The sequence below is a fragment of the Lineus longissimus genome, chromosome 1, assembly GCF_910592395.1.
Source record: "Lineus longissimus chromosome 1, tnLinLong1.2, whole genome shotgun sequence".
NCBI classification, from domain to species: domain Eukaryota; kingdom Metazoa; phylum Nemertea; class Pilidiophora; order Heteronemertea; family Lineidae; genus Lineus; species Lineus longissimus.
In genome coordinates this window covers 18,857,341-18,877,222 of record NC_088308.1, presented here as the reverse complement: position 1 = coordinate 18,877,222, position 19,882 = coordinate 18,857,341, and the positions used below count along the sequence as shown (strand labels likewise).

At 39.1% G+C, this 19,882-nt stretch overlaps 1 protein-coding gene across 7 annotated transcripts in view; it reads right to left on the bottom strand.

Annotated features, from left to right (window-relative positions):
* Positions 1 to 19,882, bottom strand: part of LOC135489952 (zinc finger MIZ domain-containing protein 1-like) — a 178,093-nt gene that overhangs the window by 156,314 nt on the left and 1,897 nt on the right. For 5 of the 7 annotated variants that reach the window (XM_064775617.1, XM_064775633.1, XM_064775623.1 and 2 more), the window contains exon 2: positions 455 to 522. The gene's annotated coding sequence lies outside the window, so the exon portion shown is untranslated. Of the gene's footprint in view, positions 1 to 454; positions 523 to 5,580; positions 5,639 to 14,180; positions 14,209 to 19,882 lie in introns of those variants that run through there. The other 2 variants (XM_064775600.1, XM_064775595.1) reach the window with 2 other exon arrangements.

Below are 19,882 nucleotides of genomic sequence, written 5' to 3'. Positions count from 1 at the left end.
CAGAGTTGGATAAAAAAGTTGTTGCTCTATCCTGGAGAGGACTCGGTCACATATAAATGCAAATCTGACTACGAATACCAGCCTGAAGTTGGCAAGTTATTTCTTATTCTTTAATCCCGATTCTCAACTAAACTGTTGTTTTAACGCATGAAGGGTTACTGTGAGATGACAGTATGTATCAAGTACAAATTTACAAGTAATTAAAAAGTAAGCCATATATCTTTCGAGATACTTTTAATGTCAATATGTCAAAATGGAATCCGAATTTAGAGAGTCTCTCAATGCCCAATATGTGAGAATGGAAGCCCGGAATTGAAGGAATTTTCTTTCGGAAATGTTTCTTTGAGACTAAGAACGAGTCTACAACAGGCACAAGCCATGTCTTGAGTCAGAAAAACACTGATAAAGAGGGTTTTAATTGTCTGGGTATCGGAGTTACAAAAAGATAACTCACCTTAGAACCATTGTTGAACACTTGGGCCGAGATCAAGACGAACTACATCAACTTCACTTGATGCTAATCTGCAACAATAGAGAGAATGAATATTATGGTACAAATATCATTCCCAAACAATTACTCCAAAAGGCCTATTAGTGTGAGGCCACACCAATTATAAAATGTTCACAAGCTAGAGCATGAACTGAAGGATGTCAGAAGTGACACTAAACAATTATATAACTTACATGTTCACCAGCAACAAGAAGATTCATGCCTGGTCATTTGAGACACAGGGAGCTGCGGATTATGTCACGTTTGGAATCATATTCTGGCTGCTATGTCATCAAGCGGTCAGATGTCAAACATCTGAGGAAGACTGGTACAACCATTTGATATTATCATTGATTGCGTGACAACTAACTTTATACTGTGACAATATTCATGATCAGATGAACATTTTTGCCATATTCATCTGTGTTTCCTTTGAGAACTGATTCTCAAAGAACACTGGAAAGTTACGTGCAAGCACAAAAACCAAGAAAGATTCTGCTCAAACAGAAGTAAAAAGAACCAGAGAAGTGAAAATGTCTTGCCTCTAACAGTAGGGCGGCATTGTTTGGTAAAGTCTAGGGTAGACACGAAACCAATTAAATCAACCTCATGTTTTTGTAATGATTAACAATTAGTGACCTGCTTCTGACAAATGTACAACTCGAGTAAATTGTGGAGGTACAGACCAATCCAGGTCGTCTTTCAGTCAAGCCTTAATTTGAGAGAAAATTTATCAAGTGCATTGCCCAAGGACATGAGACAACATCAATATCTTTCATGTTCACTACCTATTTCTTCTTCTTTACTACAACCTAAATGAATTAAAGATTCTTTCAAGTTTTGTTCATAATTCCATGGTTGTTTGGAAAACGTTCAGTCATTGAAACTGATTGGATCGGAATAATGCTGCATACACGTTTTATGAAATGAGATTGTCAAGACCGCACAAAAACAGAACTTTCTTTCTAATTCAGCGTCTATTGACAAGCAGTATCATCTTCAACATGCAGTAGTTCATTCTGTGTTACATTGGCGAGGCATGTAAAATCCGAGGAGAGCGTTAAGTTATATGCATACATGTACTATCTGATAGTTATTCTTGAGATGAAACACGGTAAAGTAGAAGACTAGTTTTTACCAGAAAAAAAACATTCTCACCTCCATGGAGTCTGTCTGGTATCAGAACAGCAAAATGTGAGGTAGGTTGAGAAACCTCACCCGACCTTTATGATAAATTCATACTGCTAATTGTCAATCAATGAAAAGATATGGACCTACACCTCCTCCACAGAGACTGAGTTCAAGTGCAGAAGGCACAAAAAGTGGCCAACATGTAGGCCTATCCAAAGTAACTTTGAACCAGAGAAGAAGAAGAACTGTGGCAATGATTAATATTTCTGTTGATGTTTGGCTAATGAAGAGTTAATGGGCATCATCGGGTAGGTTAGCTCACCTGTGTCAGTTAGCACCCACAAGAACACCAATCCAACAGTGACTCACAGCCTGTCAATCAGTTAACTCAAGGAAAAAATGTAGAAGAATTCCCATCTTTACAGCTACACCTGTCACTGCTTGATTCTCACATTCCCTGAGTGAAATTGGCAGCCATTTTCATTATTCGAAAATGGTGGCCTTTCAAACCTTGCAGCACAGCTAAGCCAGTCAAAATATTGCAAGATGTTAATTTAAGGGCCAATTCTAAAGCCCGCCACTGAGTTGGTTATATGCAATACTTACTCAAAAAATTGCTCATCTGCTGTGGTCATCACATGTTCCCAGTGACCAGAACCAGCAGTAATTACTGTGTAAAATCTGATTATGTCACAGTGATGACCACTTTTGCCCACACAAAAAACACACTTCTCTGCAATAAAGATCAGTAGTCAACTCCCTGCTCTGCAGATAGATTGCATTTACAGCACTAAGAATGGGGTTTGAGTGAAAGTATTGCAAACCTGGCCATCTATCAATGATAACAGCACAATCATGTGATTCTACTCTACCACTATAATGTTGATTTACGCATTAAAGTAATCCTTACCTGAGCGCAGCATTTACAAACAGGACTTCCACCTGACACCAGCTACCCACAAATGGGTGCTAAAACTACAATTATCTTAAGCGAATCATGTCACTTAAATTTACACATGTCAAACATGTCCTCTAATACGAACCAATTATCATCGGTTATTGCACAATCTCTGCCTATTAGGACGGGTTATACATTGTCATTATTGTAATATCATTTATGATACTTATATGCTAGTGTTAACTGTCTCATACAGGTATCAAGATTGTATTCTTGGTAGTTACACTGATATTTGGCGATATATCGGGGCTGCTTATTTCAAGTAAAACCCAGACAGCATACAAATAATATGCAAAGTGTGATATCAAAAACAAATTTGAAGTCTGCAGATGAAAAAGTATGAAATTTTTTTCAGAACTTAGGAATGTTTGATAATGAAATTCACCGACTAACATGACTAAAGTTTGTAGTGTGTAAAAAGCCTACATTTTTGGGTTTCGGCAGATGATGAGAACTGAGTAAGAGTCAAACTGATAACTCATTTCCAGAAATGTCAACAATGAGTCATTAGTAGTACGTCCACTACATGGAAAACCCCGGCGTTTTTAAACCCCGGGGATACTCTGAACCAGAAAAAGCCCGGAGAAGACACGGCGAGGACTTCCACTACATGGAAGCAGTTACTAAACACGGCGACAGATGGCGTGGTCTACATGAAATCCTGTAGAACTCTCTGATTTTTTGTTATTGTTGGAGTCGCGATTGACCGCCACGAAATGGCAGCGCATGCGCAGTGGTAACCACGCCGCCTGTCGCCGAGTGTAGAAACTAACTAACGCCGGCGTTTTTGTGATTACACTACATAAAACGCTGTGCTTAAATTAGCCCCCATTTAGCCCTGAATCCATCGCCGTGACAAGAAAACACTGGCGTTTTCTTGCACCGGCGTTTTCTTGCACCGGCGTTTTCGAGGGGAAAATTAACAGGTGTAAGTGCAAAAACTCCGGACCAACACCGGCATTTTATGTAGTGGACGCGACTCTATTGACCTCCCCCAAGGTTTCTGACGTGTTATTGTTGGGCCCTGAATGTTTGTGGAAAAGTGAGGGAAACAAGAACCTAGCATTGGTCACTGAAATCAAAATCCAAACAAGAATGCCACAAATTCTTGCACTAGCTGCCTAAAAAAATGTATGATAAAAAATCCATTCTGTAGACTAAACAAATCAAGAGAGATAAGCTTTAGTTCACTGAGTTCTTGGTGTTTGTTCAGCTTCGGGCAGGATGATTTGATGAAGCCAATGTGCGTTGGAAAAAAATTGCAATTTTTTTGACGAAATTTTTCAAATAGGCCTATTGTCGCAGTCCGCTCTACTATATAAAATATCTCCTTTTCCAGATACTTGTTTTTCCTACATCCCTGAGTTTTAGAGACTGTTACAAACTGTGCCCAGATTCCAATCACCAGGTTGCTCCACCATCCACAAATAATCAATCCCACGGCAGAGAAACCCAATACATCACAGCCGATCACATTGCCTGTTCTTCCCTATTTCTGAATACCCCCACCCGGCATTGCCAATCCTACATCACCATCCAAAATATCGATATTCTATGTCTCATTAAAGGAAATATCACATGGTGCAGTTAAAAGAATGTTTAACCCTTTAAGGGGCAAGAAGGGGTGTGAGATTTTAGTGGGACAAGAGAATACCAAGGAGTAACACAGTACACTACGGTAGACCTAATGGTGTAGCTTGTTCTCGTTTACTGTAGTGTACACAGTTTCATAATTTTTCAAGGATTAAGTTGGAGAAGTCACGGTCCAGGTGGATGAAATTTTCCTATAAAACCAGCTGATCTGCCTGTCTTCTTCCTAAACAAATGTAAAGGATTCATAGCCAACCCAATACAGGCCTATCACTATGATAGGCCTGCATCATTAGTAACCTAGACACAATCTCAGACACTGACCCCTATATACAGTTAAGGAATGGAATCGGAATCAAATACATCACTACAGTACAATCAAAATGTATAGGTCTGTATCATCAGTAACCTATTGTAGACGCAATAATATCCGACAGTGACCATCCTGTTTGATCATCGGAGTCAACCGATACATCACTACAATTAAAATGTAGGCCTGTCTCATCAGTTTGTACCTGTCTCAGACACGGACCATCCTAAATGATCAACCAGTGAATGAAATCAGAGTCAACTTGATGCATAGCAATACGATCAGAATAAATATTCAATTTCCAGGATGCATACAGAATCAATAGGTCATCTATAGACAGTATGGATGATTCGTCATCACAGAAGACTGCCATTATTACACAAGAATTGGATATAAACAGAATGAATACGTCACTTGGGTTTCTAATGTCAGAATGGTCTTATTATAGATTCTCAGCAGCAACAACCTTGTAGGCTATATTTAAAGCTGAACTGGTCAATTTCTTATTAGGAAAAAAATCTTCCCGCATAGCTCACAAGCCACTACCTCTTATGAGCCCTGCACTCTACCAGCTATGAGACTGATCTCCCTAACCAAAATATCATCAATAATCTTTCCAACTAGCAAACAAGATGTTACGAAAAGATAATATGAAAAGTTGGGTATCACGATTAAAGTTATCAATGGAGTTAATGGTATGAGTCTACAGAGCCCCAGGGACAGGCCATGCAATAAAAGAAATAGCCACGGGCACAGTATAGTATAGCCTTCGGCAAGGTATTTGCAATACCTTCGAGAGAACATTCGCATTTTATTAATGGAATTAAACTGAACAGTGGTGCCAATATCGCAATGATGGTGGTACAATAATGAAAGGGATTTATGAAGTCACAGGTATGACATGTATGGAACACTTGGCTCGAACTGGAGGTTGCTTTTGACTGAATCAACTCTGTTCACTTACTTCATTAACTTTTTATAATTGATGACAACACTGTATGTACTTAGCTTACATGGTACCATCTCGAAAGAGTAAAAGTGTCGTACACAGCACACATACATTGAATTCTTTGCTTTGATACAATACAGAATATTGTTTACCGTCAAGAGATGCACAAAGATGTACAGTTACCATAGCAGATTGCATGTTATGTGAGAGAATCATAATAGAAAGGAGTAAACAAATTGAAAAAAATAGTGAAAATCTAGAAAACTGTGTCTCAAGCACGCACATATATACTTGAGATAATGAATGTACAACACAGTGCAGTATGGACATGTCAAGTATCACTAATGACATGATTACCATTATATAGGATTAGATATGGATTTAATGACACAATGAGAGATAAACTTTGGCATATCATGGTATGGTAGTCAATCAGTCCGAACCGGTTTTGTCATTGGAGTGTCAATACATTAGGAAGTCATTATCAACCATATGATGATCCCCAGTCACCGAGAGGCCTGTTACTTATAACCACAGGCAAAAGGGGTCGCTTCTTATGCTTGTTCCTCATTGAAGTGCTCTCGGGACTTCTGTGCACTGGTTTACCAGACATACAGACTTGGAATACAGAGCAGCTCAACTGCATATATTAACAATGGTAGAGAGATGATTGTTACTGACTGATCTCAACTTTCACTTCCGAGCATGGCTCATGTGAACTGTTTACCATCAATATAGTCAACAGCCGACATCACCATCCATAAGTGCGTCAATAAGTCTGATGGTATTAGATAATCACCACTATAATAGTGCCATTGTCTTTTTTCAAAACAAAGTAGGCTACCTGATATCTCAAGTCAAACAACCCTAACATATTCACTACCTCATCACCTTTCACCAACAGGGTCTTCTAAATATTTTGACTTGGAACCAATCCACCAAAGAAAAAGTTCATCTCTCTCTGCATTTTCTTGGTAAAGAACAGCTTATTATTGCAAAGATACCATGAAATGGCTTTTGTTTAACAGGGAAAGCAGGTAAACCAAAACGCGACCACACAGGTTCGAACATAGAACAGTTCACCTTTGAAAGAGTTCATCAGCCAATAGTTTGAATTTGGCGTAACTTTTCAATGAAACGGCCAGGGGCCATTGTGCTCACCGTATAGATATTTGGTGCTTTGTAATTCATCCAGATTAAGACACATTGTACATGTATAGTATATAGGTCAAACCAAAGTCGGTATGACATGTGATGTATCGTTGCTTGGAGTAAGTACCATAAGAATATCATCAAAAACAAGTCAATAATAAACGAGATATTGCACTTTTTACCTATTTTAGTTTTGGCCTCCTGGTGGCCGAGTTGAGTACCAGATCAGATCGAAATTCGGTGTCCGAGGTTACATGACGTAGGGAGTCATGTGTATCAAATTTCAAGTTCAAAGCTTTAGTGGTTAAGAAACGTGCCATAGTTACAATCAAACGACAAATTTACGCCATTTGACCTCTGTGACCTTGAAAAGCAGGTCAGATCAAAAACTCATATGATATGTGATGTATCCTTGCTAGGAGAACCTACCATAAAAATGTTATTGAAAACGAATCACTAAAAATAAGCAAGATATTGCACTTCTTACTTTTTCCATTATGGCCCCCTGGTGGCCGAATAAAGAATCAGATCAAGCCAAAATTTGGCATCAGAGGTTATCTGATGTAGGGGGTTATATGCACCAAGTTTCAAGTTCATAGCTTTACTGGTTAAGAAACGTGCCATAGTTTACACTCTAACGGCCAATTTACGCCATATGACCTCTGTGACCTTGAAAAGTAGGTCAAATTGAAAACCCGTAAGATATGTGATGTATTCTTCCTAAGGGTACCTACCATAAACATTTTATCGAAAACAAGTCACTTATAAGCGAGATATCACACTTTTTAGATTTCCACTTTTGGCCCCCTGGTGGCAAAGTTGAGAATCAGATCAAACTGAAATTCAGCACCAGAGGCTATGTGATATAGGGGGTTATATGTACCAAGTTTCAAGTTCATAGCTTTAGTGGATAAGAAACGTGCCATAGTTTACACTCTAACGGCCAATTTACGCCATATGACCTCTGTGACCTTGAAAAGTAGGTCAAATTGAAAACCCGTAAGATATGTGATGCATTCTTCCTAAGGGTACCTACCATAAAAATTTTATCGAAAACAAGTCACTTATAAGCGAGATATCACACTTTTTAGATTTCCACTTTTGGCCCCCTGGTGGCAAAGTTGAGAATCAGATCAAACTGAAATTCAGCACCAGAGGCTATGTGATATAGGGGGTTATATGTACCAAGTTTTAAGTTCATAGCTTTAGTGGATAAGAAACGTGCCATAGTTTACACTCTAACGGCCAATTTACGCCATATGACCTCTGTGACCTTGAAAAGTAGGTCAAATTGAAAACCCGTAAGATATGTGATGCATTCTTCCTAAGGGTACCTACCATAAAAATTTTATCGAAAACAAGTCACTTATAAGCGAGATATCACACTTTTTAGATTTCCACTTTTGGCCCCCTGGTGGCAAAGTTGAGAATCAGATCAAACTGAAATTCAGCACCAGAGGCTATGTGATATAGGGGGTTATATGTACCAAGTTTCAAGTTCATAGCTTTAGTGGTTAAGAAACGTGCCATAGTTTACACTCTAACGGCCAATTTACGCCATATGACCTCTGTGACCTTGAAAAGTAGGTCAAATTAAAAACCCGTATGATATAAGATGTATATTTGCTATGAGTACCTACAACAAAAGTTTCATCGAAAACAAGTCACTAATAAGCGAGATATCACACTTTTTAGATATCCACATTTGGCCCCCTGGTGGCCAAGTAGAGAATCAGATCGGACAGAAATTTAGTGTCACGGGTCATCTGACCTAGGGGGTCATGTGTACAAAGTTTTAAGTTCAAAGGCCTAGCGGTTAAGAAACGTGCCACTGTTTTTGAACTAGGATACGACGGACGACGACGACGACGACGACGACGACGACGACGACGACGACGACGACGACGACGGACGACGACGGACGACGGACACTGCGGTATTGTATAGACTCCCCTACGGTGAGCCAACAATCAGTCTATTAAATGTATTCCTCCATACATAAGATGTACAGTTAAACCTAGCCAACACGATTTGAAACTAACTCAGACAATTCCTTTACCTATTTAGTCTCACTTATTGGCTTTTTACCAATCACGTTTTTTGCTTCTGCTCATAAACGCTGTCAATTCCCCATGCCAACACCGGTAAATAATTGAAATATCCCGACTGTTTCAACTACAAATGCCTTCTAAACATAGAATCACTAATTTGCTGAGTTTTAAGCTTTTACCCATTATTTGTAAATTCTGAGATTCAAGTCAAAAGGATAAACAGTGTGATCAGAATTCTCAACTAGTGACCTCTCTTTCAAAGCCATACTTGAAACTGGTTAGTAATAGAAATTCATATTTTCCTGCACCCAGTTGCCTAGCAACCCAATCTGTTGCCTGGCAACAAAGGCCAGTTAAGCAAACCACATCCTTGGAATGCCGAAATTCAAATTCAAAATACTCAATTAATACTTACCAAGATACAACTGTTAGGCACAAATCACCGATAAACACCCAACTACCCAATAGATATCCTGAAAGCAATCAACAACTGCAAGAAATATTCTACTTAACTAGCAGAAGAAGGCCTAATACATTACCTGTCAATATGTAATGATACTCCAAGTCAAATCAACACAAGGCACTTGAACTGAATGGCTGACTGACAGCTGTTATCAATGATTAAGTAAGTACTCACGTCATGAATATTTTGTTCAAGTTTGGCATATTTCAAATAAAATTAAAAAGAATATGATAATGATGATTGCATTGTGTAGGAGCAGAATCAGATGTTCTGAAAATCGGATGCTGCTTAGCAAGCATTAAAACAACAACTATTTTTTATCATGATACCAGAACGGTAAATCTTGAAAATACTGTCTCTCCATGAGCAAAGAGGAAGAAAATCTATGCAGACCTACCTCCCTCACCAACATCTACAAACAACAAATAAGCAACACTTCTCTAACAGAAAAACATCAACACTGACAAATGGTTCATTCAGTGACCCTCAAGACAAATCGGGATGGGAACCCGACATGTGTCAGAGAGACAGTCATGACAACTACGCTTCAACAACCTCTTACCTTACAGTATTACTTGCTGCTAAGGATAACCTCATCCAACAAAGAGTCAAACGATGTTGTTCTAATTTGCACAGATTCACACACCCATCTTGCCTTTATCATGTTTATACACACTTTGTCCCCTATCCCTGAATGGCAAGTCATCCAAGGGTAATGGTAAATACCTAATTTTGTTGACATCTCTCCCTAAAGCGTCTTTTGATCAAACTAACAATACTGTTGCTTCGACCTCTACATTGCTTTGACCTCAAATAGGAGTACCAGGTATGCAATAGTTTTTACCATCAAGAAGCAATTAGTGGAATGTGAAGAAAGACTCTGTTTTCATCAGATATATCATGTGAATGTTTTGGCAATTCCTTAATTCGGAAAACACCATTTATAGCACATTTCTTACACAGTCGAACCTCCCAAAGCATACACATGTCACTTGAAAAAGTGAATGTCACCAAGGGACATCAAACCACCAGAATGTTGAACTTATACTTGACAAATATTGTGATTTGCCTAAGTATCATTGAGTAGTGAAGTGTTTCTAACGATACATGTTTGCAATGCAGACTTCCACACTATTCAACAGAAACTGAACACGCACTTCTGCAAACCGTGCATCAGGATCAAACTATGAGTTGCGCAGAGATAATCAGATGCCATTTTGATCCTTTTGTTCAGTCCCCATGGAATCCACATCCCATTAAATGACGTTTTTTTCGAGACCTAAAGTATGATCAATTTGCTGATTTCCTCTACATTTTCAAAATCATCATGCCGTTTGAGCAATATGTCAAGTTGAAAAATAGTCACAAATTTCTAGAAATAATAGTACTTTAGTCACCTTACTTATCGCCCCATGGGTGAGAAGGTCAGTCTTAATAGAGACCCAAGATACACAGTCTGAATCATCGGATACGCTGCAGAAATTTCAGGCCAAGTTGCCAAGTGATACATACATGTAAGTATATCACAGCATTGAATGATCAAGGTTAATTCTGATGAAATCAACTGTGCACACATGGAGCAAACTCAGCGGTTTGCCATCCCATTGCCTCCATATCATGATATTTGCTTGGTTGTGCACTGAGAATCGCTGAGTATCGCTCAGAGTATCGTAGACCTGTGTCTATCGAATAGATTGCATCTTGTTGGTAGTCACCATTCATACTCAAGATGGTTGTGCGTTTCATTGATTTGTTTGACACTTTAGCACTGGGGATCCCATCAGTTTGCTGTATTGTATTACTGTGCTGCTATGGCAGGCCAGTATGTTGGTCTTGTTGGAGTAAGACTGAGTTACCATGCAGGACTGACACTTTACTGCTGGGGATCCTATCAATTTGCGTAAAGTGTGCTGCGAAGGCAGTATGTTTGGTCTTGTTGGGGTGAGACTGAGTTATCCACGACTGATGCTCATCACTGGGGATCCTTTCTGTTACTATCAATTTGCATCACTGTGCTGCAGGCCAGCAAGTTTAGTCTTGTTGGTAGACTTGAAGGCCAGGGTTGATACTTTACCACTGGAGCTCCTATCAATTTAAACAAAAACTTGACCGTCTCTATATTCATGTATTGACCAGCTTCCAATAGGGATCAGGTCAACGTTGCAGCAACGTTAGGCATGAGTGTGACCCATAACAATGTTAGTTCGTCATTCTGCCACAACAGAGAATTGATGTAAGTGTCACACTACAGTGTCATTTCCTCCTAATCCAGTTTGACCTGATGAAGAGCAAGCAACCTGTCTCTGTCCCACTGACCTATTTACATTTGTGGCCACCTTTTGTGTGTATATATCAAGTGTTATTTACCTAACAAACTCCCCTGGGGCACTGTCATCCTGTCATTGCAAAACAAATACCATTTTTAGTTTCACAGCTTGAGAAGACTTTTTCTGGTAAAACTCATACATTTGAAATCTACTGTGTCCATATGTTTAAACAAGCTTAGATGCATCTGTTACACATAAGCCTAAGGTAAAATAGGCCTTTTGTAAATTTGTACATTTGTGCAACACTTCAATCTGAAAGAATTTGTGAAGAGCATCCTGTGAAAATGACTACTCGTAAGGCTGCTGCCTCTTGTAAACAGTGATAGTGCTAACTTTGGTGTGATCATAGCTTCAGAATTACTTAAAGAAGATAGCGCCATCATCTAATCAAGTTAATTCAAAACAAAGAAATATGTGGTTTGGCCTTTCTTGCCAAAAATCAAGTACGATTGAGACACCATGGAAAATACTACTGATATTTCTATGTCAACAAAAGCAAGTGTAGATTTGAATGCAGGAATTCATCATGACATTATACTCTCCGATAGTGTAAATATTCATGAGGTTTTATATATCGGGTGATAATTGTATAAGTACTTATTTTCAATTTTTGTAGAATAGTGTATGCCTTGCTGTAGGAACATGAGTATATTGACACTTCATACATGCTATCATGAAGTAAACTTCATTTTGATATTTCTTTAAAAGAGAAGTTGTGAACTCCAAATCTCTTCGGTAGGAGGAAACTACAATTCCGGGAACAGTGCTCTCTCCAACAAATGAGCTGCGGTGTCGTGGCTTGGGTCTCTGACTAGCGGTCATGGAGTTCCTGGTTCAGTCCGGCCAGGGTTGGCGGGCGACTCAAACGTGAACAACCCCCAACAATGCAGCCAATCGCCTAGCAACAACATATATGAGGGCCTACATTTTCTGACCATACATGCAAAGTTGTGCCAACCAGACTATTTGACAATTAGGATAAGTGTGCAGGCCTATCATTCACAGGCAGAACAATATACACTCTGTCATTAAAAGAAAAACATAAATCAGGTCATCTAATGTCATGCCCTAAATTATCAAACCTACAACAAAGATTATTAATTAACCGGAAATGTAGCAATTCACATTCATAACACTGATGACACCCACCACAATGCCATATTTATGAGGCCAGTGCCAGGGTTGAGTAAAGATATCGAGGGTTTAACAATCAGAGGTACTCAACCACCTCAGAATGTGCTGATCACCACCAATAAATAGTCATTGGTATTGTAATACGTGTTGATTCTAGAGTCTCGTTTAGAAATGCACTCACAAAATGACTTGCTGTAGACAGATAACTATTTGTACAACTAGCGTGTTGGCACCAAAGGTTTCATCATGACCCAAAAAGAACTTCTCCAATCATATTTTGACATTATCTTTTTACAATAGTACAGTAGAACCTCTCTATTAAGGGCACCCTCGGGACTGACAAATGATGTCCTATATAGGGGCGTGTCCTCATTAGAGAGGTCAAATTGAATGGAAACAACCAATTTGGGACCAGAACTAGTGTCCTTAATAGAGAGGTTGTCCTTAATAGAGATGTGTTCGTTAAGGGAGGTTCTACTGTATGTCATTTTTGTGCATCAGTACGTTTATGTAGATACTCTATCTGTAGATACTCTATCGAAGCCCAGTTCTAAATGATAAAACCATGTAGAATAACATGTTCAATTTCATTAGATGCGTTTGGCGTCACCATGCTGCCCAATGGTCATGACGTCTTGTTCTAGTATGACCTATGTTTTCGAGTTCATGTTTTCGAGTTCTCTCCTAGAGTATGCCCCATTCAATACATTTTAAGCAACTAATATCGAAGATCACTGATTACTAATCAAACAAGTTATTTCTTGCCCACACAGTGCCCCGATTATTTCCATTTCCATCCCCTCGTTCCAGAGATCTGTTGGCAGTGATAACAGATATTTTGTCACGCGCTATCGGAGACATATTCCACGGTTGGCTGCACATGGTGACGGGATGTACATTACCAATGATAGCGGCCACCTATTCTATATCATATATACAGTATTGATCACGCAAATAAGTACAAAGAGAGTTGGCGCCTCCTGATTATAAACCTAATATTCATAAATGTTGATATGAAAACAATTTAACCTATATGACTGATGGGCCGGGCCAGACCGTGAATGCTCGCAGCAAGGCTGTACATTCACTCAAGCGAATGCAATATGCCATATTAATTTGACTTGATTGATAGGGGATCTATAAGCCTAAATTGAAAGCAATGCCAGCGATGAGTGATATATATTCATGCACCACAAACTGCAGTGATATACTTTTTTTTAAACCAAATCATGTTACATGATAATGATTGCATAATAAATATCCAGACGAATTTTTATAGGTCTCAGTACCTAGAAAGGGTTTGCCCGCTCCATACAAAGCTGGGCAAAGACCAAGGTGATGTTTTTATGAGAAACCGCAGTGATATTAATATTATCACTATAGCCCCTGGAATATACAAAGAAATGAACAACCGTGCTCTTTGACCAAACAAAAAACTCCCTCAGGTAGTCACAGGTACACAGGGGCAACAACAACTGCGTACTGTGATTTATTCACAAATGTTTCGTCTTCTTTTTCTTCTGTGACCTCATGAAAATCAAGTTAAAAGATACATCATGATAAAAATCAATGTTTACAAAACACCCGACTTAATAAAATTCAAATCAATAAAAGTTTAAACTCACCTGTCACCTCCAGCAAGACGTGACATAAATGATCGACATTCTGCCACGACAAACTCACAACCAAAACCACTTAAACACCGACAAATTGCTCAGTTAAGCCTGTCATTTCATTCATTCATACTATTATTCGTTCATATCATTTCATATCCAAAAGACTCTCAAGATTCATGTGATAACTTAACTATACATTATAAAGCATAACGATAATAGATAAACCTAGATTGAACTCTTGATGTACTCAGCTGGACTCATTTCTTTCTATTCTGGACTTTCATTCTTGGAGTTGGCCCGGGATGACGCTAGTCACTCTTTGTCATTGCTGAACCAGTTGGACCACTGCCGAAACGCTGAATCAACTTTGTTTAGGGAGGAAACGTGGGCATGTGACTGTGACGGGGGGGGCCTCGTCAGCAATATTTTACAATATGGCTAGATACGAGGGGAAATATTTGAATGCGGACAAGTTATTTCTTGGAAGCGTGGTGGCGCTGTGGAAGAGCAATTTGTGATGGGAAAGCCGTGGGTAGCCGCTGCCACTCTGTACTTTCAACTGACCTGAAAGGTGATGTTGAGAAAAACCATTTCGAGCCCCCACACTCAAGTTTCAACACTTATTGCAGGCCAACCATTTTTTGGTAATGGCATCAACATGAGTGCCTTATACCTACCATCTTCTTGATTTGAGCACCACAAGCCAATACTAGACATAGCATTATATGCACAAAGAACTTCTTGGTCAATACCATTCCAGACAATCAGAAATGCGCTGCAACAGGCCATTTATCCAATAAAAGCCAAGTGTCACTCACCCTCCTTCCCCTCTCATACAATTTCCCATTGACAACAACCAGGGCATCTGATTTCATCCGCAATAAAAACTAAATGATGATTATAAACCCCTCGAGGTGTTCTTACACCGATACCAAATCAGTGCATCTCACCGAAAAAAGCAACAAATCAACGTTCAAAAATCTGCAAGACAGCCTGTCATATTCTGTCTCATCATGTTAACAGGCGCCAAATGCACATGAATGGAACCAAAGAATGGCCAAAATTCCCCTGATCACCTGTCCCTTTGTGTAGCAGTGGTTCAAGACTTCACTCTCATCTTTGTGCGTGTGACCAACGTTGATGCCACCAGCGTTAGAGTGTATAGGAATGCGGGGTCACCCCATATGCAAACAACAAAACGCGGACAGCGAATCCGCGCTTTTCTGAATCTGAAGCGGGAACATTACATTTGACAACGGAGGACAGAAGATTCTGATGACGTATTCGACAGACTACAGAAGATGCTGACCTCAAATAGAAGATCAGTTTCGCTGTATTTTAATACGAAGAGACAAAGGGGTTCTAACCTTCCCAGCTGGCCTGTTAGTTTTCAATTGTTTCTCCATCATCATTCTTCCTGTTTTGAAAGACAACTCCACCCCTCTAACAAAACGGTATGATCCCTTAAATCTAGTGAACTTTTGACCAGGAATTTCTTCAAGACATAAAGAGTAGGTGCTAAGTTCACAACATCAGTATTTTGTTTGCCGATCAAGATGTGATCAACAAAATATTTCGGTATTTCTGCAGTTCTGATCTTCATAGACAATAAAAAGGGTTTAAAAGCCCTAAGGCATTTGAAAATAAGGCACCGTAACATGTTAGCATTTTAAAATGTATACATACAAACTAAATGGATTAAAATACCATAATAATATGTAATTTCTCGCCAAGTACTTTTTACCTGAAATATTTGCATGTATCTGCTTTATAATCCCTTATTTGAATGAGTCTTGGCTTGATTTTGTCTTGAACTATTTCAATAATTGCCTAAAAACAGTTTCATGTAATCGTATTTAATCCCGAGACCAAGTGAAGCAATCAAAAAGTGTGCACAATACCCAAGTTGAAATTTCGAGACACTTTCTTTCCAATTTTTCATGCAATAATTATCTGTTACATGTTTAATCCTGCCAGACGTCCTGCTTTCTGCAAGTCCTTGTTATTTATTATGACTGTCCTGTTTCCTGCAAGTCTGTAATTTTCACTGATTCCTTCAGGACAAAAGGAAGATGAAGGACTAGACAGTTTGAGTCATAGCCCTGTCTGCTAAAGAAGGTATTCCAGAAACACTGAAGTCTCTAAAGTCCTGTGTTTGGTCAAGCCTTTTCATGCTAATTTACTAAGGAAAGACGAAAAAACAATGCCAATTAAAGGATGTCCAACCAGTACAACATCATTTTGGTAAAGTGTCTGAGTTTGATATCAGACGAATGTCAGATCTGACTTGAAAGAACTTATGATTTTGCTTCCCAAAGTAATGATAGGTGAACCTATCATAAAAACTTCAACCATTCGCCTCAAGTTTTCAGTTATTTCCTTTGCAATCATCCATAGATGCATACATGTATATGGAATACACAGATAAAATTACCAACTTCATTTGAAACCTATTGCCATTTTGTGCCGCAAACTTTGTGCACAATTTCATACGTGAAGTACAGTATAATCCAGCATACACAAGTTGGAGAAATATTTAGGGGATATCGTTCTAAGCAAACATGAAATATGCCACCCACAATAGTCCGAACACATTCATCACGTAGAAACTTTCCATGCACAATCACGCTTTGTGAGGGGACATGACAGAACTGTTGTGTCAAAGTGTGCGGAAATACCTAATGAAGGCTTTTGTCAACTGAGTTCTTGAACGGGCTTTGGGACTGTATGGTTAGAGTGGGAAGTGATGCGAACATGTCAGATATTAGATTGGATGGGCAAATTGACAGCAAACTAGCTGTAGCAAGGAGGCTTTTTGGTCAACCTTATGTTGTACACTAGAACCTCCCTTATCCGACACCAGTCTATTACTGCGGATGAAGGAGGTTTTAAATTGCTCTTTTGTGGGGCGCTTAAGAATTCAAGTGAACGAGACTGAGAAGTGGACTGCCTAGCCTAACCATGATTACTCAAAACAAGATGGCAGACAATATTGGACCCTCAGTGTACCCTCCCAATACACCAACAATGACCCAAGCACCCCCACCACTCATCCCCTTTCACCACTGACCAAGCATAGTTCCATGTTTGGGCCATACACGATTGGTTGGAGTTGCCAATATTATTCCATGTTTATATAGGAAGGGTAAACAAGGTGCATAAAGATCGGTCAAACCAACAGACCATACCACACATGGTCATGAGTGACTTCATGAACTGAAATGGCTCTGTTGGATATAGAAAGTGGCTTCACAGATATGGCCATTGCCATCAAATCTCACCACATGGTTGCTCTACTGATCAGGTTCAAATGAGCGCAAAGCAGTGTGAACTGATGACAACCCAACTGAAATAAGCACTATTGAAAAAATACAAATATCATTTATACCATTCGATGATATGTCAATGTCTATCTTTTATATTGTTTATCACACAAATATCTGCCCAGTAAACTCCCACATGGTTGAGACCAAACAAATCATTTTTATTTCAAACATGAAGCACAATTTGATAATTTTAACAGTAGAATTACATACAGCCTCCTGGCAGCTAGCCCTCTCTGCCGGTTCATCAGTTAAATCCTAGTCAAGCAGATGGCTGTGTTTTCCACCGTAAGTTCACATGAACTAACCATACATTTTCAGAAAACAATATGCATTACATACAGCGATATCAAATAGTTCCACATTGAAATTGACAATAGCGGGACAACTCAACCATATTCTATTACAAAGGTTTTCATCATATGAGAGCTTGTTTTGTTTTATCCTCATAGTAAATTGTCAGGTAACATGATTAGTAACAACATTTTGGTTTGACATTTTGAAAATGGTCATTTTCAATTTGGTATAGAAACAGTGAGGGGTAAATGGATGTTGAGCCTCAGACATGTCAGAATCATGGGAAGGGGCTTATCTGGCCACCAATTTATTGGTTGTCAACAATAAAATGATTACCTGGTAGATAATTTGTAACCTTTGGATGTTATTCCATTCTATAAGAATGTAATAACCACTGTATCACAACATAAGAAACTGTAAGAATTGCCAATACCAGCAGGAAAATGCCAAACAGTACCATATCTCAGGTACAGACAGCCCAGATATGTAAAAAAAGCTGACTGTGTGATGTTTCTTTAAACACCTGAACTATTTGTGGCTTCACTCATTCAAACTCTCCATTCATTCTTCCAGTTGCGCCTTGTGAGGCATACTGCAGCGTCCGTTCATTCTCAAGGGAATCGAGCTAAAAATAAAATGCTCAGCAAAAATGGCCGTGCAATTTGAACGAAAATATTCAAGATGAGCGAAAACATCTAGTTCGTGCACTTTATTCGTAATAATTGAGTTGCATACCTTTAGTGCAATTCTCCATCACATACAGATCCTGTTTGCGAAGAATTCACCAGCAAAGGTAAATCCTTAGCAATGACTACATGCACTTCCAGCAATAAGTGGCAACCAAGTGAAACACCGTCAAAACTAGCACAACTCCTAATGAAACCCCCAGTTCCTATCTTGAGCCAGTCACTATTGCATAAAACTGGGTCACCCATCACTGTCACACCTCCCACAGCTAAACCACCCAACCTGCACCAAAGGTTACAATACATGAGCTGACAAAAGCTATCATGACTAATTAGGAGATGTCATTTAGAACAGAGCACCTGCAGTCACCAACAACTAGCTAAAAATATTGCCGGGGCAAGCATGACTCATTTCATCGATGGAAATACCATCTTGACACACAAGGCTCCCAGAATGAAAAATTCCTTGAATAAGGTCTACAAACACGGATAAGATGGGTAACAGACACACCTAAAATTGCTTGTTTCTAGTTGTACTGGTCTTGCAGATTTGATTCCCTTCTGATTATTTGAGTCTGACCTCAGGCATGCTAATTGAGTGAAATCTGTAGATTATTCCAACAATTTTTCAATATTTATGAGGACTGCATCATATCATACAAGGCTGGGATTGAGCCAGCTGTTTTAAGTTGGGGTCTGCATAAAAACGTTGAAGGCAGCAGGTTTACAGACCAAAGACAGATTGTCTGATACAATTGGCATCGAAAACGCACTGCGACTGTCCAGCGTGCATCTCAAAAATTCCCAATACAGAAGAAGAAAAAGAAGATACAATCAGTTATTATACCATCTGCAAGTTCTGCGCTTACTCAATCGCACAAAGTTGTTCACAGCTTATCCTGTCTCTCAAAGTGTGAGGATGCAAGGGTGACAATCAGAATACCGGAGCTCCAAAAATCATCTCTATTTTAGGCAACCCTTTCTATATATACCACCATTGACAAAAGATTGTCTTTATATGAAAATTGACCAGAACTATCTACCGTGGTATCTGTGAGTTGGGTCAAGGTAGGACTGAGGAGTCAGTTTGAAGGTGTTGTTTGGCAATGCAGGAGATGGCCAAATTACAGAGTTGATGTAACTTGTTTAGGTGATCACAGAAACTCAGTTTAATACTTCGGTCAAACTTCAGAAATAAAAAACAATCTTTTTTCCGAAGAGCTTCCAAAATCGTACTAAACTAAACACAAACAAATTGATACTGGATGTAACTTAAATATAAAGAACATACAGCCAATAGGAGCATAGGAGGTAGTTTATCTTGTATAAGCCCCCTAGTGTTGGAACCAGGTACCTCGGATACTAGATAAGATGATGCATTCCCAGCCTCTATCAATTCTTGCTA